At 45.9% G+C, this 22,224-nt stretch overlaps 1 protein-coding gene across 4 annotated transcripts in view; it reads right to left on the minus strand.

The window, feature by feature from the left end:
• Nucleotides 1-22,224, minus strand: part of MYLK (myosin light chain kinase) — a 221,368-nt gene that overhangs the window by 182,012 nt on the left and 17,132 nt on the right. The window contains exon 1 of one of the 4 annotated variants that reach the window (XM_031663049.1): nucleotides 6,006-6,369. The exons of 1 other annotated variant lie outside the window; for it this stretch is intronic. The gene's annotated coding sequence lies outside the window, so the exon portion shown is untranslated. Of the gene's footprint in view, nucleotides 1-6,005; nucleotides 6,370-22,224 lie in introns of those variants that run through there. 2 more of the 4 variants (XM_031663047.1, XM_031663048.1) reach the window with 2 other exon arrangements.

The following is a 22,224-nucleotide window of genomic DNA, read 5'->3' on the forward strand; positions in this document are numbered from 1 at the left end:
TTTCACTGTCCCTTTCTTCTAGGAAAGGGGAAGCTGAGGACAAGAATGGAGAAACAGTTCTTGTAACAGGTATCGATAATCTGTATTTAATAGTCACTAACTCTTCAGAACCAACATCTACATTAAGCACTTCTGGTAGAAAGTAGAAACTGCTTTAGCCTGAACTGCAAGAGCTTGCAGGTTATAGAAAAATGGGATCCATACTCCAAGAGAGGAAGGCAGTTTTGGGTTAATACGGCAAGGACCTTGGGTGAGGTAAGGCGAGAGTCTTGGCTGAATGAAGGGAAGGAGGCAGGCAAGGGGGAACATCCCACCTCTGAGGAGCAGATTGTGAACAAGGTTCTGAGATCACAGGTCATCAGAGAAGTGGGCTGTTTTCAGATTATCCAGGCTAATGCCTCTGTTTATAACTGAAGCCCAGAGAGGGTAAGTCGCTTGCCCCAGGAGACAAAGCAAAATGATGGCATCACTGGCAAGAATACCTTAAGCCCTGACTCCTGGTCCAGGGCCTACTGGGGACTAGATAAGATGCGACTGGGGCTGGCAAGGGTACCAGAATAAGGGGTTGACGTGAGAAGTAACAGATGACTACCCATTAGAGCGATGGTCAACTCTTTTGTGATATTTAATTATTCTCAATTTTAAATACATTTCTATTCTCAATTTTAAATACATTTCATCATAAAACTTGAAAATTATCAATATGTAAAAATAATAAGTTATCATTTATTGAGAATACATTCTGTTCCAGGCACCATATCAAGCACTTGATACATTATCTCATTTGTTTTAATCCTCAGAACAACCCCATGAAGTATGTATAGTCATCATTTTGCAAACAAAGAAGCTGAGCTCAGACAGGTGGAATAACTTGCCCATTACACAGTTATTCAGTGGCAGAAGTGGAAGTTAAACCCAGATTTATCAGGCTCCAGAGTTCTTTTAAAATGTGAAAATGTGAAACTAAAATAAAAGTTTTTTTAAGTGAAAAGATCCATAATTCTATTATATAGAATGGTGGTGCATTTTCCTCCAATTTTGTTTTTATCAATATAGAAAAACACATATCTTACATCGTTGAAAGCATACCATGTACATAGATGTTTTCTATTTTTTTCCCTACAACTTTTCTTAAAATAAGGGGGAAAAGTTGCTTTTAAGACATTCGATTTTTTTAAGGCCGGGCGCGGTGGCTCAAGCCTGTAATCCCAGCACTTTGGGAGGCCGAGACGGGCGGATCACAAGGTCAGGAGATCGAGACCATCCTGGCTAACCCAGTGAAACCCCGTCTCTACTAAAAAATACAAAAAACTAGCCGGGCGAGGTGGCGGGCGCCTGTAGTCCCAGCTACTTGGGAGGCTGAGGCAGGAGAATGGCGTGAACCTGGGAGGCGGAGCTTGCAGTGAGCTGAGATCCGGCCACTGCACTCCAGCCTGGGTGACAGAGCAAGACTCCGTCTCAAAAAAAAAAAAAAAAAGACATTCGATTTTCAAATATGCATCACATTGATGTATGACTTACATAACTATCTCCCTACTGCTGGCCATTTGGATAGTTTCTAAATATTTTATGATGCCTGGTGATGAGCCTATGTGTGCTGAAATCTATGCCTGAGTTCCTACATATTTCCTTAGGAATGATTCCTAAAGTGGAATTATTATAAATACATATCTGAGTCCTTGATTGCAAGCAACAGAAGCTAACTCTGGCTCTTATAAACAGAGAAGAGATTTGTTGGAAAGATGGTGGAGTTTCAGGGGGAATTTCCAAAATCCATAAAAAAATCTGAAGAACCAGGCCGGGAAAACGTTGCAGTTGAGAGCAGCTAGGTGGTCGGACGCCAGCCAAGGCCATTGGACAATCACTGCCACCACCTGGAATACATCCTAAGTGTCCCTGTCCCAGGTTCCAAGTGCAGGTGGGGACAACTCCAGGCTGACCATCATTTCTTACCACAAAATCCCTGGTGACTGGCCCAGATGTGGGACACACATCTGCTGAACTGAAGAGAAGCCATATTCCTAGATTTGCTTTTCTGTTCATTTTCTTTGGCTGTCTGGTCACACACTTAAGTCCTATGCTGTGAGTCAGGTAAGCTGACACAAATGAACAACGCTTTCTGGGGCATGTAATTAGTTTGTTTAAATTTAATAATCTCTAACAAAAATAAAATGGGGATATCTCTTGTGAAGTTCCAGTGAAGGTAGCAAAGGGACTAGGCTCATTTGTAATAGGGCACATCCCATGCTTGATAAACCCAGCTTTCTCTTTCACTGATAAGATATTAGCTTTGCAAACAAAATTCCTTTCCGAATGATAAGACTCACAGGTTCCCTGCAGTAGATGACAATAAAAGCAAACACTAGTGTAGCACTTACTAGATGTGGGGTACTCTTCCAAGCCCTTTATAAATAATAAATAGCTAATTTGCTCCTTACAACACTATGAGACAGCAAATCTTGGTATCCCCAATTTATGGATTAGACACCTGAGGCACAGGGAGATTGAGAAATTTGTCCAAGTTCATGCTTTTATTAGGGGGCAGAACAGGCATTTGAACCCAAGCACCTGGTGCCAAAGCCGCTATTCTTAACCACTGGGCCCTCTTGCCTCCTGTAAGCAGCCAAATGGGCTGGTGGGAAAGGAAATGTCAAAGTTGAGATAACAAGGGGAAAAGCTGAGAGCCGCTACCATATATATACAAAATTAAAATATTCTGTAATACTATCAACAACATTAAAAGATGGGTGATAACCTGGAATAAAATGTTTGCACCAAACAAAAGTCTTTACATATCAGAAGAAAGCAGTCCAACAGATCAACAGGTGGATGATATGACCTGAACAGTGCACAGAAGATGTACCACTGAACACTGCTTGGCTCCAACGATAATCCAAGATTGCAAATTAAGAATAAGCTGTCACTTTTTAAAAATGAACCAAAACATTTCATTTAAATGACATTTAAGAAGAAACATAACCTATGCTGCTGGTGAGACCATGGAGAGATGGACATGCCCACACCCTCCGTGGGGAATAAAAACTGGTGTAGTCTTTCTGGAAAGCAATTTGGTAAAAAGACTCTTAAAAATACATCCATATCTTTTCCCAATAATCCTACATTTAGAAATAAATTATTGGGAAAGAATCAGAGATACAGCCCAAAATTTATTTACAAGAACACTATTTGCATTATTTATGACAGAAGCTAGACCGTATTTTTAAAAATCCAACAGTGAGAACTGGTCAAATACAGTGGAATACCAGATGGCTTTATGGATACACATTTACAGGGAAAATAATGATATGAATTTGATGATACAGAAATTTTAAATTAAAAAAATTATGGAAAATTTCAAACACGCAGAACAGTAGAATGAATGATAAAATGAGCACCCACAGTGCCTATCACCTAGATTTAACAATTAACATTTTGCCATATTTATAGCATATACTGTATGTTTGTAGAACCATTTAAAAGCAGTTATACTATAATTTTAATGGCAAGCATCAAGATATATTCATTCACTCAATTAAAATATATTTATTAAATACCTACCATGTGCCAAGCTACAGACTTGGTATACAGCAGCAAACAATTACACGAGTGGGGCATGTGTGTTGTGTGTTTGTGTGGCGACCGTAGAAACACGGGACTGGGGAAGGAATGGGCCTCTGATATCCCACATAGCTACCCAGGACCACACCCCAGTAGGAATACTGCTCCCTGTGCCCTCCTCCTCTGCCACAGAGGTGAAGTGACAGATACACTGTGCAGCTAGGACCGGGTGGAGACTTGGGGTAGAGGTGGGGACAGATATCATGAGGATCAGACTTTTGTGACCCTGCCACAAACCCAGGGGCACGGCCACTTTAAAGCTGTGGGCTGGGCAAGGCGCTCCAACTCTCTTGGCTTCCATCTCTTTCTCTGTCAAATGGAACGATCATATCAGCCTCATAAAGTTGAAGGGAAGGCTTGAATGAGAATGTATATAACACCCATAATACAGCACAAAAGGCATTCAATAGCAGTGACTGTCAACATCATTATCATCCAGTTCCCAAAGGGACGCCCATCTCTCCACCCTGAATATAGATCTAGACCCTTTCACCAAGGACAGCAAGAAGCCCCAATTATCTTCAGGCAAGGGTATCTGAGTGGGGTGACTGGAAAACAGCAGCAGGAAGCAGATAGCAGAATTCCCTGGGAAGGTGGGGAGGAGGGCCTGAGGCCCATGAGCAGCTTCCTGCAGCACCTTTGTGTCTGTACTAGCAGCATCATTTAATGAGCAAGGTGTATGTGCTGACATCACGCTGGACACCCATCTCAATCAGAAAGAGCAGTTCTAATGATCACCCCTTCACAATGAAGACACGGAGGCTCAGAAAGCCAACTACTCTTGTCTAAGGTCACACAGCTCAAAAGTGAAAACCAAACCAAGGTCTGATTACAAAGTCAAAATCTGCTGGCTTCTTGGAGGCCCCAAATCTCAAATGAGGCATTTCTTGCCATCCCCAGTAACGAGAAATACAATAGGCAGAGGCTTGGGAGTTGTACAGAGGAAGAGGAGCAGAGGACGTGCCTCCCCCTTCTGCTGTCAGGCCTGGCTTTGAAGACACAAGACTCTTCTCTACCTTTGCTTTCAGGGGAGCTGGAAGCTAGGAGTGGTGAGATCCTCCTGGAAGGTAGGAGTGGCTCAGGACCCTCTGTGCAAGTCCTCTTGATCTAAACCCATGGAAATCTCCTGAAGGCCCCAGATGTTCTCATCAAAAGGCACCTGCTTGGTCTCAAGAGCACATTAGACAGGAGTCATCCAGCCCTAGGAGAGGTGTGGCTTCAGATTAGAAAAGGAACAGGCAAATCAATACAGCAAGGGAACATCTAGTCCCTTGCAAGGCGGTTTTGTGGGGGAGAGTTACTCAACTATTGTGTGGGCAGGACCAGAGCCCAGCCACACCAAACAGCTCTGCTCACCCTCAGCCCATCGCTCCACCCACTGCCATCCTCAGCATAAACAGATCCCTGCCACACAATTAATGGTTACTGACATATGTGGAATGCTCTGTCACAAAATAATAATAATAATAATAATAATAATAATAAAGTAAATTAGACTAAACCTTGTTCCTCTCTAATCCCTTGTCGAGCCTGTTGACTATATTCCAATCAAGAAAACCAGAGAGGTTGGGTGATTTCTGCAATAATTTCTCTAATGGCAGAGCAATGCTCAGTGGCTAGAATCAAACACACTCAGCTAGGGGGTCTTATTCAATACAAGCTAAACACAGATCAAACGGGAAACACAGAGAAGTAAGAAGAAAAAAACAGAGCAGTGGTTCAAGAGCAGGAAACTCCCCCGTTACCCCTCACCCCATGATGCTTGGGCCAAAGCCCACCTCCAAATGAGGCTTTCACAACTAGCATAATATATTAAACATCTGAAGCAGCATTGAGTTAATTGGACTTTAATTTGATCAAAAGCACTTTAAATTGTCTCTTGAACCCAGAAAGGAACACTTTCAACTACAGCGAAAAGAGATTGCAACTAGGAGGCAAATGACTCAGAAAATAAGTTTTAAAAAGCAGGGCTCAAGAAATACCACAGAACGAGTTTAGAGAAACCAGTTGTCCCCTTCCCTACCTAAAGGGTACACACTTTAAGTGATCATTGTCTTGAAGCACCTGGTCAGTTTGCCGGGCATCTTGGAAATACCATACCTTCCCTAGAGGGAGGGGCTCCCAAGCAGGCTCCGCAGTCTGCCGTGAACCCTACCTCCAACAATGGCACACATCAGAGGCAGCAAAACCACCCACGTGCAAGTGCCCCAGGCACTGACAGCTCCGCTCTCCCACCTTAATCCTCTCTGCAATGCACTCAAATCCTGACAAGTTCCTTAATCACTCCTAATTCCGGAGTGCGCTGCTCCTCAGCTGTGCCAGGCTGACTTGCTGTGACCTACCGGAGCAAAGCTGGGCAGGGCCACACACCAGTGAACGGGACCCACCTTACCGCGGCCTCTTGCCTGGCAGCTCTCACATGAGTCAGGATGTGAGGCAGCCACACTTCACCACCAACGTACTGCAGAGGTTCCTGTCCAAGGTCCAGCCACGAATGGAGAGCGAAGGAGTGCCGGGCGCCACAGAGCCCAGGGCCAGACCGAAAAAGTTAAGGGGCTTTTGTTCTGACTCTGCTCGCAGATGTTGCAACTTGCCTTCCGCTGAGCAGCCAACTTCACCCGGTCCGGGAGATCTGTTGTTCTAATCCGCCCAGCTGGGGTGACCTTTGAAACCTCTGGCTGCCACTGCAGAGGCTCTCAATGGAGTCCTGGGGGAGCCAGGGGTGGAAGCTCACAGGTTTTTATTTTTACTTGTTCAGAGCTGCAGATTCTAATCTGAGTGTGGAGCAAAGGGAGGACCCTGTCAAGCGGAGAGCTGGGCCCTCGGAGGGGCTGGGCACTCTCCCAATTCCACATCTGGCCTGGAACGCCACTCCAACCCCTTGGCACATCTGGCCTGGGATTACCACCCAGGGCTCGTAAGATATTTCCTCCTGAGACCCAGCTCTTTCTTCCCTAAGCCGAAGAAGCCTTGTTTATGATCCCTAGAGCAGGATGCAAGCCCAGCAAGCAGATGGATGGAGAACTCCTGTGCTGCATTTCTCATAAGGAATTGCGCTGATGAGAGCCAGGCTCCACAGACTGTGTTCATGTTGAGCACGACTTTGCCTCGTTGGTCCAGAGCCCTGGAGAGCTTCAGGAATGATCCTTGGAGCACTCCTCTAAGATGAGGCAGTAAGGTGATGCCCTGTCCAGACCTTTTCCTCCAGCGAGAGAAGGTATTTTCATAGTTCCAAAGGAACATCCTATGCAACTCACACCTTGGGGCAGACTGCGGACATCCGAATCGGGAATGACATGAATTTAAGCTTTTCCCTTGAATCCTATCTGATTCTTGAAGAGTTGGTATTCTTCTAACACCTAGGAGACCCCCTACCTGCTTTCTCAGTAGTTCTCAAGCATTTCTGTCTCAGGGTGGGCCCCTTTATGCTTCTAAAAATTATTGAGGACCCCAAGGACCTTTTGTTTGTGAGTTATTGCTGTCAATATTTACCGTATTGGAAATTAAAACTGGGAAATATTAATTCATTTTAAAACATCAATAAGCCCATTATAGGCTAACATAAATAACATTTTAAGAGAAAAATATATTTTCTAAGACGAAAAAGAATTTAATGAGAAGAGTTGCTCCTTTTTGCAAATTTCTTTAATGTCTGGCTTAGTAGAAAACAGCTAGATTTTCATATCTGCTTTTGCACCCAATCTATTGTGACATCATAGCTACTTAAACACTGTACACCTGAAAGAGAATGAGAGTGAAATAAAGCAAATGATGTTTTCTTAGAAAAACAACTTGGACGTCAAGGGCCCCTGGAAGAGTCTCAGGAACCCCCAGGGCACATTCTGAGAACCACCACATTAGCCTATCTTCCTACTCTCTCTGTTACCATCTACTCTCATTTCCATCCTTCTTAAAATACACAAGGAGAAAGGGAAAAGTGGTCTTCTTTATTTTTTAACTTTTACTTTATTTTCCCTTTTAAAAAATAAGTTTTATTCTAGAATAAAGGAGTACATGTGCAGGCTTATTACAAAGGTAGATTACATGATACTGAGGTTTGGGGTATGATTAAATCCATCACCCAGGTAGGAAGCATAGTACCCAACAGATAGTTTTTCAGCACTTGCTCCCCTCCCTTTTTCCCTCCTCTAGTAATCCCTAGAGTGTCTATCGTTCTATTGTTATGTTCACGTGTACCTCATGTTTAGCTTCCACTTACAAGTGAGAATATGTGGTATTTGTTTTTCTGTTTCTGTGTTAGTTAGCTTAGGATAATGGCCTCCAGTTGCATCCATGTTGCTGCAAAGGACATGATTTCATTCTTTTTTATGGCTGCATAGTATTCTATGGTGTATATGTTCCACATTTTCTTTATCCACTCCACCACTGATAGGCACCTAGTTTGATTCCATGTCTTTGCAATTGGGAATAGCACTGTCAAGAACATACAGATGCATGTGTCCTTATGACAGAATGATTTATTTTTCTTTGAATATATACCCAATAATGCGACTGCTGGGTCGAGTGGTAGTTCAACTCCTAGTTCTTTGAGGAATCTCCAAACTGCCCCAGTGGCTGGACTAATTTACATTCCCACTAACAGTGTATCTTTTTTTTTTTTCTCCACAGCCTTGCCAACATCTGTTATTTTGGACTTTTAAACAAAAGCCATTCTGACTGATGTGAGATGGTATCTCATGATGGTTTTGATTTGCATTTCTCTGATGATTAGTGATGTGGCACATTTTTTCATATGTTTGTTGGCTGCTTGCATGTATTATTTTAAGATCTGTTTGAATCATTTGCCCAGTGGAAAAGTGTCTTTAAATGAGTAGCAGTGTGTGGTTTAAGGGACAGGTGAGCAAGAGAGTGAATCAAGATGTAATTTGATTCCATCTTTTCTTCCAAAGAGAATGAATGAACACTTGTGGACCAGGGCGATTTGAAGCCTGAGACCGATACTGATAAATAGAATGCCTTTAAGTCAGTTAAGTCTCTGGTCAAGAATACAACCCAGACTCTGGGAAACCTTGCACATGAAGATATTAGAATATTTTTGGCTTATAAAGGGAGGAATGAATCCAAAAAACAATGCTGTTGACTACTGAGGAATAGATGTGAATGCAGATCTAAGTCTTCTTAGACAGGTCTTTGGTAGTAGATAACAGCACTGGAAAGTCATTTTGAATTGGACAGAACCAAGAATAATGATTTAGGCAAAAATATGGAAAGTGTGTCTATCAAGCCTACGGGTTAAACTAAGCAAATACGAACAGCTAATATGTTGGATGTTAAATATAACTCTGAAAGATCAGCAAATGGACTGCAGCTTGAGAAGAAGTTTCAATGAAAAACAATTTTTAGACCCGGCACAGTTGCTCACTCCTTTAATCCCAACACTTTGGGAGGCCATGGTGGGAGGATAACATGAGGCCAGGCGTTCAAAACCAGCTGGGCAACATAGCAAGACCTCATCTCAACAAAAAGTTTAAGAAAACTAGCCAAGCATGGTGGCGTACATGTCGCAACTACTGGAAAGGCTGAGGCGGGAGTATCACTAGATCCTAGGAGTTCACGGCTGCAGTGAGCTGTGACAGCACCCCTGCACTCCAGCCTCGGTGACAGAGTGAGAACCCATCTCTTAAAAAAAGAAAACAATTTTTAAATTCCTATACTTGAGTTCAAAAACAAAAACAAATCAGTGTTTACAATCAGTATGAAACTAAACACAGACTTCTGTCACCTGGAATTAGGCCAAGTCCCATGTTAGAAGCCCATCAGATCCCTTTTTTTCTCTGCCCTACACGTCACAGTTGGCAGTCTGTAGTCATGTGGACATTTGATTAATATCTGTTTCCCCAACTGGAACATAAGCTACACCAGGTCACAAGTCCTGTGTGTTTCACTCGCTACTGTATCCCCAATGCCTGGAATACTGATGAGCACACAGGAAGTTTTCAATAAATACTGTCGAATGCATGAATGAATAGAAATTTGGGTTAAAAAACATAAAAAGTCATTTTCAAACGATGACACCACTTAATTTTGTTGTATAGGGAATCTTGAGAATATTAGAGTGTGTAAGGAAAAGGGCAGGTGAACAGGTTATGCAATAACAAATCTGCCCCTTGGGGCCTATATGTATTTGGTGCTAGGCACACAGCTGCCAGTCCTACCTCTAAACCTGGCATGTAACTTGTGCATCCTTTCTACTCTTTGTTTCTCAGTCTTCCCGGCTATGACATGGGCACACTCATAGCCTGCCCGGGTACAATCTCAGGGTTTCCTGCTGGCATCCTTGAGTGATTTGGATCCAGGTCCCTGGGTTCCCACATGAAAGCACGCAAAGCCAGCCCACTCTTGTCCCAACAGCTGAGTTCTTCCCTGAGCCACATGCAGCCTCTCCCTCCCCATGGCTTCCTGGGCCTTTCCTCTTGGAAAACACATTAAAGGAAGGGCTGGGCTTCTGCAGGCAGACAAGCTGCCCACATCAGCGGGGCCACATCAGCAGAGCAGTAGACCACGGGTGGGAGGAGCATGTCTGCTCAGCAACACAGTCCTGGTGCCCACATCTTTGGCAGACAGTTATTTTTAAATTTTCCTAAGAGGGGACGACAACGACAACAACGACAACAACAACAACAACAACACCACACACAGGCACATGCACACAGATAGAATCAAATCAACACCCCTAACCTCACACATAGGGTGAAGGAGCAAGGCATGGTCTCCTGGAGTTGTTCTCTTCCTGCTGGAATTCTTGCTTTATTTGGGATTTGATGGGAACAGACTGAGAGAAGTTTTGTGCGATACAAGTCATATGCAAACGAAATTAAAGCCAGAACCAGAGCTCTGCTTATAACTAAATTAGCAAAACGCACACTCCAGCTAGAATCCTAAAGTTCACTCACTTCATTCTTAGGCATCACCCCCTCAGGATTCAGTTTGGGGTATCAAGTGTACTTGTTGAACTCCTACCACCACTGTCTCCTTCTCAAATACCATGCCCCCCCCCCCCCCCCCACTCCATTCTGCCAAGCGGAACTGTGCCTTGGGTTTTAAACCCTAAGAGACGAGGTGTGAGTACTCAGGTAGGGGCAGCCTCACCACCACTAGCCCACCGAAGCCCAGGAAATCGACTCAGGGAACAAGAACAGAGCTCGTGGCTTCCAATCCCTAGGAGGGTGGTTTGAGGCAATTGACAATCTCTCAAAATCTTAGTTTATTCATCTGTAAAATGGGGCTACTGCTAATACCCTCCTACTTGCAAGATTGTTATAAGGGTCAGCAACGTGCATAAAAAGCAGCCTCAGCCTAGTCTCTCACACAAAATAGGAACTGAATCTCTGATGGCTGCTACTGTTAATGTTGTTATTGCTTTTATGATTTTAAGGTTTCTATCAGAGGCTCAGAGAATAAAGGCAACCTTGTTCAAAGTAGGGGGCACAGGAGAAATCTGGATGGCACTGGAGGGTGAGATAGCACAGAAGAATCAGCGACTCTCATGCTTATTATGGTGCTGCCACCCAAACCAGCTGTGTGATCTCAGGAAGACCACCTTCCTTCTCCGGTCCTCTCTACATGGCCTGAAGGGTCTCTTTGGGCATTTCCTGTCCTAGTGTACCTTTCTCTAAGACTGCCACCAGCTCTCCACAAGACGTGGGCAGGTATGAAAGGTTCCAGCAGGGGGAGCCAAGCCCAGGCAGGGACGAGCCGCTGCAGGACCCCAGGAGAGGAGGCAAAGCTTATCTAACAGAAAAGACTTCTGGCCAGGCGCGGTGGCTCATGCCTGTAATCCCAGCACTTTGGGAGGCCGAGGCGGGTGGATCATGAGGTCAGGAGATCGAGCCCACGGTGAAACCCCGTCTCGACTAAAAATACAAAAAATTAGCCGGACGTGGTGGCGGGCGCCTGTAGTCCCAGCTACTCGGCTTGAGGCAGGAGCATGGCGTGAACCCAGGAGGCGGAGCTTGCAGTGAGCCAAGATCACGCCATTGCACTCCAGCCTAGGCGACAGAGAGAGACTCAGTTTCAAACAAACAAACAAACAAACAAAGAAAAGCCTTCTGTTGGGGCTCCCTGCGCGCAGGGCCGCCCGCCAGGCAGGTAAATCAGGCAGGCACACCTGGTCCTCGAGGCACACCTGTGAGACAGCGGCACAGTCTAGGAAGACTCTGAGGTCTGGGTCAGTCCTGGACCCACACCTGTGCAGTGATTCTAGCTTGTCTGCTTCTGGCCAGCTCCCAGGTGGAGCCCTCTGATTGGATGAGGTCTGTCCAGAGAAGAGCTGGGGCTGGAAGAACTAAGGGGAAATCCCAGGGGGGAAAGAAAAAGAGAGAACCAATAATAGTTGCCATGTACTTAGCACTTACTGTCAGGCATTGGACTAAGTACTTAAGGTGACTTAGAACTCATTTAATCCCTTAGCAGAATGGCAAATATTAACAGCAAAATTAATGGGGCAGAATGTTGGGGAGTATCATTGCTCATAAGGTAAATGGAATATACTCCCTGTCTTTCAATCTCTTCATTCTTCCTTTCACTCCCACTCCCTCAATTCTGCCAGCATTTGGTAGAGTTATTTTGAAACAGAAATCTTGCAGGGGGCAGGGAAGGAAGCTGGGGAGAGGGCCAGCAGGTGGGTTTGGGCAACCCATGGCAGTGGGGTGTGCTATTGGTGCTCTAGGGTCACAGGATTGAGAGGAGACCCAGAAAGGAGAGGGAGTGAAAACGGTCACCTCTCTGTGGCAGGAGTCAGCCCTGCCCTCCCCTCCTCTCCAACACTGGTCTGTGAGATGCCTAGGAAAGTCCACTTGGGAAAAGAAGGTGCAGGAAGGAAATGCACCTCATGATTCTGCAGCTCACACGCTTCCCTGGAGCAGGCTGTGAGCAGGTTCTCTACCTGCAGACTAGAGATCCCATTCCTTCGGTCTAGAATGGCCTGAAATACACAAGGCCTCCCTGCTTTCTGCAGGGAGCTGGTTCTGTGGGGATGATCTTAAGGGACAAGCCCGGAAGATACTTTGCTAGGAAGACCCTTAGATTCTGAGGGCATGAGCACAAGTGAACTGGGAGAGAAGCTGCCCAGGCCTGCCTTCTAAATGTGGTCCCTGCATCTCTCTATGCAGTTTAGGGGAGGCACCAGGTCCCATGGCCTGTTTCCCTTGGGAAAACTTTAGCTCTGTGACTCAACTAACACCTGGCTGACTGGAGGAGAGGGAAGAAGGAAGGCGCTTCTGTGCGTGTCCTCCTGTCCATGTGAGAGCTTAAGCCATTCAGCTGGAACAGGTCTTCCAAGGGAAGAGGGAGCAGGAAGTACTGCTGATAGGAGGGGCTGCACCGACGTGGTAGCCAGTAGGAGCCCAGACTCTCATCACATGAAGACTGTCACCAGCCCCAGTGTCCACAGCTCCTGCTGGAACCCCTGGGGCCAAAGGCAGTTGCCATCACTCGTCTGGCTCTGGTGCATCGATGGTTGACTCAAGCTTCCGTTACTGAAAGGCCTGGGGATACTTCTATTCCAAATCCTTCCGCATGTGACACAGCAAAGGAAAATGAGACATGAGCCAACCTGGTTTATCAACTCCTTTGGGACCTGGGATTTGAGAAGCAGGTTTGCCGTTTTCTAATTACATCCATCAACACAATCTGCCTCCTCTGGCTGAAGCCCAAAGCCTGGCAAACAGTGTTAAGGATTTCTAGTTTTACTTCCACCCTTGGTTAGCACCGAGAGTAGAGGGCAGGTGCACAGGGAGGGAAGTGAGGAGGGAGCCGAGACTGGGTTTCTCCAATATGCCAGAGGAGGAAAGGTGCTAAATCTAGGTGGATATTTTTCCCATAAAAATCTAGGGTTTTTTCCTATACAATTCTCAGACTGGCTGCCTCAACTATATATAGAGAGGGCCAATTCCTAATCAGGGTCAAGTTCAGAACTGTATCATAAACACAGCTGGGGTAACCGCCAGTCCTAGGAGGGTAGTAACAACAGATTTACAACCTAAGAGTAAGCACAGTGGTGACGGCAAGACAGAGGACTTGGGTGGAGCCATCACGTCACAGGCTTTGTTGTTACACACACCTAGACTTGAACCCTGCCACTGCCACACAGTGGCTGGATGACCTTGGGTGATTTACTTAACTTCTCTAAACCTCAATTTCGCCATCTGTACATCTGCAGGGTAGTATGATTAGCAGCAGCTTTAAGCATCTATCAGAAAGTAGATACTCAAAATACTCAATTCACTGTAACTGTAATAGGAAATTTTTAACCATGTCTGGCACATAGCAAGCACTCAACAAGTGGTAACAATTTGATAACAGTCAGTTATGATGAAGACTCAGGTATCACATTTCACTTAAATGTTTTAGTTCATTTAAATATTGTTACAAACATTGCTCTATATATCACAAGGAATAGATTATTAATTCCTGCTTTTAAATTGCCTTTTTAAATCAGTTACTTATAATTGGTTGGACAATATGCATTGCTCTCATCTTCTCAGATTCTAGGTTACTGTTAGCACACTAAAATATGGCTGGATTGCAGAATGTCAGGGATGAAAGGGAACCTAAATCATGTAGTCCGCTCCCTTACTTTATGGATGAGGAAATTAGGGCCCAGAGTAGACCAATGTATCTTCAAAGACTGAGTTGAGATCTCTGAAGCTGGTAAAGCACAGAGAACAGGCCATGGTAATCTAAGAAGGTGAGCCCTCCAGTATAGAGCTGATCTAGGGAGATGGTGGTGCTTGTATATAGGAGTAAGGAAATTCATCTGGTAAAGGGATGGGTCAAGAGAAATGTCGAGAAATATAGTAATTACATTGATTGAGACTAGCTAGTGGAGGGCCTAGAGGATAGTGATGCTTAGCTAATGTTACTAAAAGGGTTTTTACTTAAAATGAACATTTAGCTACTTATTTAACAACTTATAAAATACTTTCCTAATCAATATCCCATTTCAACTTCACAACATACCAAGATATTATTTATTTATGTATTTATTTTTTGAGATGGAGTCTTGCTCTTGTCACCCAGGCTGAAGTACAATGGCATGATCTCAGCTCAGTGCAACCTCTGCCTCCTGGATTCAAGTGATTCTCCTGCTTTAGCCTCCAGAGTAGCTGGGATTACAGGCACGCACCACTACGTCTGGCTAATTTTTTTTGCATTTTTAGTAGAGACGTGGTTTCAGCATGTTGGCCAGGCTGGTCTCAAACTCCTGACCTCAGGTGATCCACCCATCTTGGCCTCCCAAAGTGCTGGGATTACAGGCGTGAACCACCGTGCCTGGCCAATGTACTAAGATTTTATAGCCCCACTTTATGGATGGAACACCTGAGGCTCAAAGATCAGGTGAGACTTGCCTAAGGTCATATAGTTAATAAAGCAGAACTGGAATCCAGTCCTTCTGAACGTCAAATCCAACTTGGTAACATGCTTAGAAAGGGTTTATCAAGATAGGTTAAATCTTACGGCCAAGCATGGTGGCTCACACCTGTAATCCCAGCACTTTGGGAGGCTAAGGTGGGGGCATCACCTGAGGTCACGAGTTCAAGACCACCCTGGCTAACATGGTGAAACCTCCTCTCCACCAAAAATACAAAAGTCAGCTGGGCATGGTGGCAGGTGCCTGTAATCCCAGCTACTCTGGAGGCTGAGGCAGGAGAATCTCTTGAACCCGGGAGGCAGAGGTTGCAGTGGGCTGAGACAGTGCCACTGCACTCCAGCCTGGGCAATGGAGCGAAACTCCATCCCCGCCCTCCACAAAAAAAAAAAAAAAAAAAAGTCATGTTAAATCTTATTATAACAAATACCTTATAAAACAGGAAATGTCCAGTGTAACAAATCCCCTTAGATTTTTATTGCTATGACATCTGCTGGGTATAAATTTGACCAAGTCATCAATCCCTTGCCCAGGAAAACCCTTACATTTGTCCTAACCAAACAGAGTGACTTCATTTGAATCCCTCATGCCTGAGGAAGAGGCCATGCATACTGGCAAATGTGTGCAAGGCTGACACCACCATCAGCAGATAGCCTCTCCCCACACACAGAGGTTCCCAGAGTGTAGTTAAACATTGTTCCCATTCTCAGGCCAGAAATCTCTGTGTTCTCTCCAAAAAGTTGCTGCCCTTCTCCAGACTCCCTCAACTCTCTCCTCCCACTAGCTGGGCACAAGCCCAGACCCCAGCCTTAGGTACTGTATCAGAACGGCCAGGAGGCCTTGGCAGTGTGACAAGCTCTATGTTTCCACATGCAGTTCACCCCCTGCCCTCGCTGCCCTCCTGAGATAGGAGGGCTCCTCCCCAATCAGCCTCCAGCTGTGGGTGAGAAACAATGGCTTAGTGTTTCCTGGAAATTACCTGGGGAGGTGGAGAGCTGCCAAGCCAACCCTGCCAGGGTCATCAGCCCAAGGGCTGACAGTCAGGCCCAGACACAGCCCGGTTCTTCCTCCAGCCTCCTTCACCCTTCACTGCAGAGGGCTGTGTCTCTCCCTGTTTCTGGTAGTTCCACTTCCACCCAGCCCTGTCCATTCTCACCAGGGACAGGGCAGAGGGATCCCGTTTCTCAGGTTCCTTTAGAATTCTTTGGTACCAACCTTAGGTCCTTTGAGGATGAGACTCATTTACTCTAGGTGCCTGGAATTTCAGAGCTGGAAGGGACCTTTGAAACTACTTTCAATCCTACCTCCAGCCCCGAGGGGTGTGGCTGTGTGCTCTTTGGGATATTTGAGGCTACCTCACCCTGAAAACATCAACTTCACTCAAAGATTTGGGAGAAGCATTTTTATATTACAACCAAAAAATTCAGATCATTGTATAAGATACCAACTGTAAGTAGATTTTACAAATAAATAGGAGTTCAAATAAATGCCAGGCTTTCTGCAAGCTGCTACAGGCTACACTTCAAGCCCCTAATCCTAGAATACAAGCTCTTTCTCGACTGTCCTCAGGGATGGCTCAGTCAGAGAAGCACTGGTCCAGTCACAGAAAGGAAACCTAAGCTCCAGACAAGTGCAGTGACTGAACCACATACCAACTGTCACTAATACAAACAACCCATTTATTGAATGCCTATTGAGGACCAGGTACTGTACTGAGGGCTTTATCTAAGTTTACTTTAATTTTCAAAGTAATTCTATAAGATACATACTGTATTACTTTCATCTTAAAGATAAAGGAAGGACGCAGAAGTTGAGTAATAGTAGCCAAAGTTCTCTAAGCTAATAAGTAATGGCTACTTATTATCAGCTGGATTTGAACTGAGGTCTCTGATTCCAAGGTTCAGACCCTTGGTGACAAGGTCACATTGTTAGAGATGCCACAGGGAAGACCCGGGAGTGGATTGGAGTTCAAAGGTCCTGGTGTCCTGTCCTGGCTCTGCCGCTAGATTGCACACAATCACAGAACTCAGAGAGCCCCTGGCTCACCTTCTCAGTCTATAGATAAGAGAACCAAAGCAAGCCTACAGAGAAGAAACTGACTGAAGACCACAAAATTTCAGGGACAGGGTATCCTAACAGTGAGGCCCTGAGGGAGTATCCTAACCTCTCTGAGGTTAGAAGACCTCTAAACAGGCCAGGCATGGTGGCTCACACCTGTAATCCCAGCACTTTGGGAGGCCAAAGTGGGCGGATCACTTGAGGTCAGGAGTTCAACACCAGGCTGGCCAACATGGTGAAACCCCATCTCTACTAAAAATACAAAAAGTTAGCTGGGTGTGGTGGCGGGCACCTGTAATCCCAGCTACTTGGGAGGCTGAGGCAGGAGAATCGCTTGAACCCAGGAGGTGGAGGTTGCAGTGAGCCAAGATCATGCCATTGCACTCCAGCCGGGGCAACAAGAGTGAAACTTCATTTCCAAAAAAAAGAAAGAAAAAAAGAAGACCTTTAAACATATAATATTAGGTGCACATCCTGGCAGTCTCTCTGTGAGCTCCAGCACCTGCAGGGCCACTCGCACACTCTGCTCTGCAGACAGCAGCTCACACTATCCTAAACCTCTCACCAGTAAGCAGGATGGAGTACGCCAAGGAAACCCATTTGACAATCCCAGTTGCCTGCTTCTGAGACTAGCTTGTCAGTCTGCTAGTGATGAGCTAAGCCTTGTATTACAGGAAATAGGACATACACGCAGTAGCCAAATGCCACAGCCACAACACACAGCCCTCTCAGCAAGGAAATTCCAGAAGTTCATTATTTCCTGCGGTTCTTATATATAGGAATCTCTTCCATATTCCAACTTCTTAGGCCACTGTTGTTTGTCTAAAAGGCCTACTCCACAGCTGGACAAAAGGATTGAGAAGATGGGACTCTCCTGACTATTTCGAACAGTTTACCTGATCACGGTTCTCAAGCTTTATCAGGTTTGTGCTTTCAGCAGAGCAGGAAGAACAAGGGTCTAAGGCTCAGAACTCATCATCTGTCCACATATCTATCACGGTGTATTTACTGAGTGCCCACAGTGCCTGCTAGGACTATAAATAAGGTGAGGGCTTCAACAACCTCCTCCCAATACAATGACATAAGCGCTGCAGGTGAAACACGGACATAGGCCCTACCCCCAGACCTGAGGACAGAATGGTCATGTTTCCCGTGGTTCCCATAGTCTCCTTGTGATTTCTCTCTCCTCCCCTGCCCCTGCTTCCCTTCCTAATCGAGGTGGCCACTCTCTGGAATGAAGAGTTCAATCTGCATCCCCCTGTGGGCCATGGGTGAGCAGGGCAGCCCTGGGTCTGGAGCTGGCATCTGCTGAGCCTGGGCCTTTCTGGGCCCCAATGGGCTTGGGCTGGCCCACTGTGTCAGGGTTCAGCCCTCTCAGCTTCATTTCTGGTGCTCAATGGAATACAAAATGAGGAAATGTAAGCCAGCTCTAAGCCTGGCCCTGGCTCTGCCAATGGGGATGCCAGTTGTGTCTCCTCTAGATGAACAGTCCCCTCAACAGGCTCAGGACACTTCTCACCTTCTCTGTCATTGCCTTCAAGTATTCATTGAATATTTGAGCAACTGCTGCTCCAATCTAGATTCTGAGATTCAGCAGGGACCAAGTCCGGCTCCATCCCAGCCAGCTGGGAGGCAGGAATCACAGCAATACAGGGAGAAGAGCGAAGGAGTTAGAGAAGTTAGGGAAGACAGACTCAGGGAGCAGCCTTGGAAGGGGCACATTCCTCACTATGGCTCTGAGGCAGCCCCGGATCTCAGGAACCCTCAGCCTATTGGAGAAGAGGCAGACAAGAAGAGAGCAAGGAGCTCGTGGTCACCTGCCCGTTTCCTTGCCACTCAGCCCCTCACTCCCCTGACATTCCCCTGAGCTGGTCTGCAGGTTGCTGGAGTCTCTCCTCTAGCCACAGCTCTTTAAAGCTGAGCTGACTGAAGTCCACACAGTCTTGACCTGATGCTCTAAGCCTGGCCCTGGCTCTGCCAATGGGGATTCCAGTTGTGTCTCTTTTAGATGAACAGTCCCCCCAACAGGCTCAGGACGCTTCTCACCTTCCCTGTCATGCTCCTCAGGTAGGCAGGTGAGCCCACTCAAGCACCAGCTGCGTGCAATGCCTGTGGCAGGACTGGCCGGGAGTCCAGTCAGACCCTCGGCTGTCCTCATGTGACTCACACATGCCCTGCCTGTCTCCCAAAGGACACCCTCCAGTTCCAGGGTCTCAGCAGGGCAGTCAGTGATGTTGCTGAGAACAACTGATTTTTACCATCTGCAATGATGGGTGATAACAGATATCAGTCATACTTTTAACAGACATACTTTTCTCCCTTAACAGTCTCATTTTTCTACCAATCATGGCTACCTCTTTCTCCTCATACTTCACCAAAGATGTTAATGAGGCTAACATATGTTTCTCCTCTTCTCCCAGCCCTAAATCTCTTCTAGAGTGGGGCTAACTAGAAAGAAAATGGTGACCTCTGGGCACCTGGAGAAGGCACGGAGAAAACCAATGACCAGCTGAGAGCACAGCCCATCAGCAGGAACACAAAGAGGAACTTCTGCTCAGAGGTGTCAGCTCAGGTGGTTCCCAGCGGAGAGGAGAAAGTGTGTCCCCTGTCAACCCTCTATGAAACAGGGAGCCATTTGCACTTCGGGTGAGGGAGCCCTTCCACACAGGATCCTCCATCAGCCGCAAGGGGGAAGTACAGGCAGATGCAGGGCCAACAGGGAGATCAATGGACCGCCACCAGCTATTAGCTGCACTCATACCTGGCTCAGGGAGCACGGGCCTTGAGGATATGGGGCTCTACTTCCAATAGGGAATTTGGAATCCTATTGGAGAAAACAGTTTATCGAAGAGAAAAATAGAGCCGCAGGAGCCAGGAAAGTGGGATGGAAAATTAAAAAGCTAATGGGGCATTGGCCTGTTCAAAGACCCTAAAACCCTTCATGCTTGTCTACTCCTGAACTTGAAATTCTGCATCCTGCTGGAGATGCTGTGCTAAACAAAGGCAGCAGTTCATGTTTTAGCATTCAGCCTAGAGTGCCCAGCATTTATTGAGTGTTAGATGCTCTCTCTCACCAACAATAATAAGATTGGTATAGTGCTCTGAAGAGCAGTATGTTGTTTACCATCCCTGCAAAGCTTTGAAACGGCAATTCTAGTGCCAGAACATTTTCTTTCAAGCAACTCAGGTAAGCTTCTACCTGGTGGACACAGCAGCCAGACAGCTAGGCCCCTTCAGCTGTGATTGATCAGGCCAGAAAGCAGTATTTCACGTACTTATTTACATCATTTTTCTATAAAAACATATCTATTAAATTAACAATTCACTTCTAATTACTAACCCCCATTTCTAACAGTTATATAACATTGAACAGAATGCTTTTATCATTAGAACCTGGAGCTTTTATCATTAACGCTCAATAAAAAGAATCCATTTTTAATCTCACTCTGGTTTTTTGTCATTACCTAATATGGAACTGTTCTTAGAGAAAGCAGACCCCTGGGACTTCTCAGAGTCAGCTGCAGAGATTCAGGACGCCCACACTGAATAACTCTTGCCCCCAGTTCTGTTCCCCCTCACACCTATTAGTCAGGGCTGGGTTCCATCGCCTTAATGGCTTCATCCCTCTCTGTTTCTGGGCCCAAGAGAAAAACTGAATTCATTATTGACAGCACCTGGTCCTTGTGATGTATGCTTAAACCAAATGAGGGGAGGTCAGAACCATCTTGCTTACACCTGTTTCAGTTTAAGCCTTTGCAGTGGTACTTTCTCCCCCTTTGAAAGTCAGGTTTCCCCACCCAACCTCTCTAGGAAGCTATGGTTTAACATTAGCCCATGCTTGCTCAGGTGTCCTCTCCACAGATCTCGGCAGATTCCGGCCAATTCCATATCTAGCCTGGCCTCCAAAGCAGAGCGTTCTCTCTTGAGTGATCTCTTAACTAGAGACTTAAAATAGTGTCCAGGTGCCAAAAGTTGATTTCTTGCTTAAGTACAGGAAAAGCCAGAGTTTGCCCCAACACTTGTCACCTGTGCCCCTCAACCAATCAACCGAACAAAACATCTACGAAAGATCTAGATGTTTCTTTACTTTGGCAGTCCCTGAACTGTTAATCTGTTTGTTCACATGTCCAGTCAGCTGTGCCTGTCACGGCTTCTCTGTTGACTGGGGGCCCCGCTGAGCTGAGGCCGTGAGGAGATACTGCATGAAGGTCTTTACCTCCTGTTTCCCAGTGCTCCCAAGATGTCCAGCCAGGCATATTGGGGTACTCAGGGTCACACCAATCCTCCTGTGGGCACAGGGGAGGGGGCCTTCTCCACAATCCCACCCCACTTTTCTTGCAAGATGAACCTAGTCTTGGCTCCCAGGCTGGATCACTGATCGTCAACTTGGCAGTCTGCTCAGTAATGGGGTTCCCAAAAAGCCTGCCTTGACAGCCGATAGAAGAAAGGGCAGACAGGAGGAAGTAAACAAAGCTCACTCAGGCCAAGTCCCTATCTGCTTAAAGTTATCACCCTCTACCATTTGAACTGATTTTTGCACTAGCCATACCAGCGCTTTTTCATGAAAAGTCAATAACTTGCTAATGCTAAAAGGTTGCAAATAGGGAAAGCTTCAGTTGGCAAATTATATACCCTTACTTAAGCTTCTGCTTATTGAGATTTTAATGGTCATATACCAGGTTTGCAGGATGGGGGAGCAAGACTGCAAGGGGAAAAGGAGCTCTTCGGTCAAAGTTAAATATGAATTATAGCCACATGCTGGGGCAGCTTGGGAATAATTACCTTGGTTATCTTAATCAGGATAGCAGAGCCATATTCATCTACAACACCTGGGCCACTTCTCCATCAGGCTGGGCCCACCTCTGCATCAGGGAATTTTAATTCACTGTCTCTCTTTTTTTTTTTTTTTTTTTGAGATGGAGTCTCGCTCTGTTGTCCAGGCTGGAATGCAATGGCGTGATCTCGGCTCACTGCAGCCTCCACCTCCTGGGTTCAAGTGATTCTCCTGCCTCAGCCTCCCAAGTTGCTGAGATTACAGACGTGTGCCACCATGCCTGGCTACTTTTTGTATTTTTAGTAGAGACGGGGTTTCACCATGTTGGCCAGGCTGGTCTCGAACTCCCAACCTCAAGCGATCTGCTCGCCTCAGCCTCCCTAAG

Source organism: Papio anubis, chromosome 2 (genome assembly GCF_008728515.1).
Source record: "Papio anubis isolate 15944 chromosome 2, Panubis1.0, whole genome shotgun sequence".
In the NCBI taxonomy this organism is placed as follows: Eukaryota; Metazoa; Chordata; class Mammalia; order Primates; family Cercopithecidae; genus Papio; species Papio anubis.